The sequence below is a fragment of the Sceloporus occidentalis genome, unplaced genomic scaffold (assembly GCF_023333645.1).
Source record: "Sceloporus occidentalis isolate IW3139 unplaced genomic scaffold, rSceOcc1.0.p SCAF_3, whole genome shotgun sequence".
In the NCBI taxonomy this organism is placed as follows: Eukaryota; Metazoa; Chordata; class Lepidosauria; order Squamata; family Phrynosomatidae; genus Sceloporus; species Sceloporus occidentalis.
Window position 1 is genome coordinate 187,947,271 of NW_028316983.1, and position 6,000 is coordinate 187,953,270.

The window sequence follows — 6,000 nt, forward strand, 5'->3', positions numbered from 1 at the left end:
GGGCCTTTGAGGGAAGGGAGGGCCTCAACACATAGGAAAACCCAAAAACACTCATCATAAGCCCAGGGCTTCTGAGTCCTCTTCAAAAAAGGGAAATGGAGGACATTTCCACATGTAAAAGGTCAAGAACACTCCTATAAATCCAGGGCTTCTGAGTCCTGCTTAAAAGGGAAGGCATTCAGGGGGAAAGGGAGAGGTTTTCCTACAGGTAAAAGCTCAAAACATCTATAGAAATGTCAGCCCATGGTTTCTTAGTCCTGCTCAAAAAGGGAGGACTTTACCACGTATAAAAGCTCAAAACACTGCTATAAATGCAGGGCTTCTGAGTCCTGCTTAAAAGGGAAGACTATCACATATAAAAGCTCAAAACACCTAGAAATGTCAGTTCATGGCTTCTTAGTCCTGCTCAAGAAAAATGGGGGGCGTGGGCACATAGAAACTGGTTTTAACTACGCTGTTTTAAACGTATGCTTTAATACTTGTTATATTTAATTATTATTTTTTAACTTTTGCAATCAGTGTTTTAGTTCTACCTTTTTAAATTATTGTAACCTGCCTTGAATCCCATTGTCTGGGGAAAAGGCAGGATATAAATCCTTGAACTACATAAATAAATAAATTGCCACCTATGAAAGCTCAAAACACTCATAGAAATGTCAGTCCTGATTAAAAGGGAGGACATTGAAGAAAAATGGAGGACTTGACCACATATGAAAGCTGAAAACGTTCCTATAAATTCATGACTTCTTAGTCCTGCTCCAAAGGGAGGGCATTCAGGAAAAATGGGAGACGTGACCACATATAAAAGCTAAAAACACTCATAAATTCATGGCATCCTGGATATTGTGAAATTCCTGGACTCAAATGGAGGGCATGTCCTGGAAAAGGAAGACCAAGTCTGGTCACCTTTAGAGGAGGAAGAAGGCCAAGACCACCATGTTGGTTGGGCCACCCCTCCTTGCTCCCCTGCACTAGGAACGGGTTTGGGCCCTCACATCAAAGTTGGTTTGTCCTGTTTTGAAATAAACAAAGCACACTCATCCCTCCACATTTGCGGCTTTGACTTTTGAGGATTTGATAATTCACTGATTTTTATTAATATGTTCTCTCTAGGAATATCTAGGTCCTCCAGCACAACTCTATGGTCAACTTTAACCCAAAGTCCCGCTGATGGATTAGAGATTTCTAGAGAGAACACTCCACTAAGCATTTGTAGCTCCTTCAGTTTTTGTTATTTGTGGGTTTTCAACATTCACGGGGGTCCTGTGCCCCTAACCCCAGCCAAAAGTGGAGGGACAACTGTAATTGTTGCTGTTGTGTGCCTTCAAGTCATTTCTGACTTATGGCAACCTTAAGGCAAACCTGGGAGTCAGCGTGGCCTAGTGGTTTCAGTGTTGGACTACAACTCTGGAGACCAGTGTTCAGTTCCCAACTGGGCCATGAAAGCCACTGGGTGACCATGGGCAAGTCACATACTCTCAGCCTCAGGGGAAGGCAGTGGCAAACAACCTCTGAAGAAATCTGGCCAAGAAAACCCCATCATAGGGTCACCATAAGTTGGAAACAACTTGAAGGCACACGACAACAAAGGCAAACAAAGTTGGCAAGTTTCTTCAGAGGAGGTTTGCCATTGGTATCCTCTGAGGCTAATTTTACTAATCTCTGTATGTATGTGCATCTATTAGGAAAAGGGAAATGTTTCCATTAAGCTTCCACATTACAAGATTAGTAACTTTGAGTTGGTTTAAATACATTCTAAGAGCAGAATATATGAACTTTGACTGAAAAGGTATATTTTAAGGTGGTGTAAACATTCTGTCTGTAGTGTTCAACCTGTGATAGCTGTATCAAATAATCAGTGTTGCAGTTAATGAATACACACATCATGGGAGAAAAGCAATAAAACTCTGGACAGGGAAAAACAGATAGCAACCCAGCCCTGTCATTAACTGTTGGAAAGGTAGGAGATGAAGGGGTTGGTACTTACTGTGGAGGTTCATTCTAGGATGTCCTGGAAAAGCAATGCACGCAACTGGATTATTCTCCATTTGCCAGCTCATGTTGCAGAAGGGCTAAGTCCAAGATTATTTCCTGTCAATACAGTTGACTCCTGTGCCTTCACTTTAGTTTCTTTCTGAAGCCTGCTGCACACCTGTCTCATGAATGTTTCTGCTTTTGCATTCCTCAATGAAGTCCATTGGCAAGTCTATAGGTAAGTTCTTCGTGTCTACTATCTCACTTTACTACTACTATTTGCTGCTGTTGTGTGCCTTCAAGTAATTTCTGACCTAAGGAAACCCTATAACGGGGTTTTCTTGACATGTTTTTTTCAAAGGGTGTTTGCCCTTGACTTCCTCTGAGGCTGTGTGTGTGACTTGCCCAAGGTCAAATGTTTGATATATGTGTGTATTCTTTTATTTTTGGTGCAACCATCACTCTAGGGTGATGGTGAATTGCTCCTCTGGGCAATCCAGTATTGAACCTTTAGGGCAAATACCAATATAATCAATCCTTCATTCTTTAGATGGCACAGAGGAGCAAGCCACAAGATTAGGGTGTACTCAATGCTCTTTCCTATAGGGCTATTGTGGCTGCCTCAGACTACATTAGACTGCAAAACAGTGTGCCCAAAGGTGGCCTGTGCTGGCCTGTATTTGTCTGTTTTATAGTTCTTGATAAAGGTTGGTGGTTCTTTTCATGCAGCCACATTGCAGACATCTTCTAACAATGCTGCCACTGTTATTCTCAAGCCAATTTGGGCTCTCTTGCCCCAATGCAATTTATGCCAGGCAGAAATTATACTAGGGGTGGGATACAAAGTTTTCTTTATTTGCTGCAGGAAAAGAGTGTCTGGGGAATTGTTTCCACAGAGCAGGCATGATTAGTGAAACAAGCATCCAAACGCTTATACATTTTAACCAAGCACTACAGCATACTATGTAATTACATTTACCAGTTACATTTTTGGTGGATGTATGCTTGGCAGATCATGTGCATACACATCCCATAATATTCACTTAATTATTTCTGCTTCATTAACATAGTAACTCTGTACCTGGGGTGGCCAGTTTCAGCATTATGATGAGATCTAGGTTACAAAAGTTCCAGGATTTTCCAAGTTCTACATACACTGCTATATCCCCTTGGGGACAGTTGCTTAGGGTGCTATCTCTTTTCCTACCAACTAGCTAGACTTTCTTATCTGCTTGGCATATTCCTCTCAGAGAATTTGACACATCCCAGGGTTGCATAGAAAGAGAAACTGATGGTACTAGCTAACCCATCATGTACTGCCTCGCCCAACAAAACTAGATACGCTATACTTGTTGACAAAGACCATGTTGTATGGGGCCACTTATTTTGAGGTCTAGCAACCTTTGCCACATCATAAGAAATAATATACACACCTTTAGCCAATGTGCTATCAAAACCCTAGCGTCTATATTCCCTAGTGTCTTTGGATTAAAAAAAATTAATGCTTCAACAAATGCACTAGTTCTCTTAATGTATGTGTTTAAGAAACCAAGATGGATGACTAAAGAACTTTCAGCTGAGCTAAGTTTTAAACAGGAAATGTATAAGAAATGGAAAAAGGGGGAAATCACCAAAGAAGAATCCAAACAAATAATAAGCACATGTAGGGGGGAAGTCAGAAAACAAAAGGGCAGAATGAGCTCAAGTTTTCTAGACAGGTTGAGAACAATAAAAAGGGCTTTTGGGGTATGTGTGTAGCAAAAGGACGAAGAAGGAAATGGTAGGGCCACTGCGCGGTGAAGATGGAGAAATGCTAACGGGACAGAGAAAAGGCAGAACTATTTAACACCGTCTTTGCCTCATTCTTCTCAGAAAAGGAAAAGGCTGCTCAACCTGAGGAAAATGGAGCAGAGGACACAATAGGGGAAATACAGCACTGAATAAGTAAAGAGGTACATTCTTGCAAACAAGCTTGTAAAATGTGGGCTAGACAAGGTAACTGTTACATGGATTTATAATTGGTTGACCAGCTGAACCCAAAGGTGTTCAACAATGGCTCCTTTTCATCCTGGAAAGAAGTGACCAGTGGGGTCCCACAAGGCTCTGTTCTGGGCCCAGTGTTATTCAACACTTTATCAATGACTTGGATGACAGAATTGGGGGCATACTTATCAAATTTGCAGATGACACCAAATTAAGAGGAGTAGCAAATACCCCAGAGGACAGGATCAAAATTCAAAATGACCTGAATAGACAAAAAAGCTGGACCAAAGCTAACAAAATGAAATTCAACGTGGAGAAATGTAAGGTACTGCACTTACGGCAGAAAAATAAAATGCACAGATATAGGATGGGGGACACCTGGCTGAACGAAACTACATGTGAAAGGGATCTAGGAGTCCAAGTAGACCACAAATTGAACATGTGTCAACAGTGTGATGCGGCAGCTAAAAAGGCCAATGTAATTTTAGGCTGCATCAATAAAAGTATAGTGTCTAGATCAAGAGAAGTAATAGTGCCACTCTATTCTGCTTTGGTCAGGCCCCACCTGGAATATTGTGTCCAGTTTTGGGCACCACAATTCAAAAAGGACATTGAGAAACGAGCGTGTCCAAAGGAGGGCAACTAAAATGGTGAAGGGCCTGGAAACCATGCCCTATGACAGTGGTTCCCAACCTGTGGGTCGAGACCCCTTTGGGGGTCAAAGGACCCTTTCATGGGGGTCACCTAAGACCATTGGAAAACACCTATTTAATTACAGTTATGAAGTAGCAACGAAAATAATTTCATGGTTGGGGGTCATCACAACATAAGGAAGTGTATTAATGGGTCACGGCATTAGGAAGGTTGGGAACCACTGCCCTATGAGGAACAACTTAGGGAGCTGGGGATGTTTAGCCTGGAAAAAAGTAGGTTAAGAGGTGATATGATAGCCTTGTTTAAATATTGGAAGAGATGTCATATTGAGGAGGGAGCAAGCTTGTTTTCTGCTGCTCCAGAGAACAGGACCTGTAACAATGGATGCAAGCTCACAGGAAAAGAGATTCAACATTAGGAGGAACTTCGTGACAGTGAGGGCTGTTTGAAAGCAGAACACACTCCCTTGGAGTATGGTGGAGTCTCCTTCCTTAGAGGTCTTTAAGCACAGGCTGGATGGCCATCTGTCGGGTATGCTTTGATTTAGATTTCCTGCATGGCAGGGGGTTGGACTGGATGGCCCTCGTGATCTCTTCCAACTCTACAATTCTATGATTCTAGGTAGTACAGGAATACCTTGTTAATCTAAATGAATTTAAGTTTCCAGAACCAGATGAACTACATCCAAGAGTATTAAAAGAACTGGCAAATATAATCTCAGAGCAATTGACAATAATCTTTGAGAACTCCTGGAGAACAGGAGCAATCCCAGGAGACTGGAGGAGGGCAAATGTTGTTCCCATCTTCAAAAAGGGGAAAAAGAGGATCCAAACAATTATTGTCCAGTTAATACCAGGAAAGATTCTGGAGTAGATCATTAAACTGAGTCGGTGAACATTTAGAAGAGAACACCATAATCACAAAAAGTCAGCACGGGTTTCAGAGAAACAGGCCATGCCCGACTAATCTCCCTCTCTCTCTCTTGATAAAAGTACCAGCTTGGTAGATGAAGGGAATACGTGGATATAGCATATCTTGATTTCAGTAAGGCCTTTGATAAGGTCACGCATGACATTCTTGCAAACAAACTTGTAAAATGTGGGCTAGACAATGCAACTGTTAAATGGATTTGTAATTAGTTGAGCGACCGAACCCAAAGGGTGCTCAGCAATGTCTCTTCTTCATCCTGGAAAGACGTGATCAGTGGTTTGCCACAGGATTCTGTTCTGGGCCCAGTGCTATTCCACATCTTTATAAATGACTTGGATGAAAGAATAGGGGGCATGTTTATCAAATTTGCAGATGGCACCAAATTAGGAGAAGTTGTTAATACTCCAGAGGGCAGGATCAACATTCAAAATGACCTTAATAGATTAGAAAGCTGGGCCA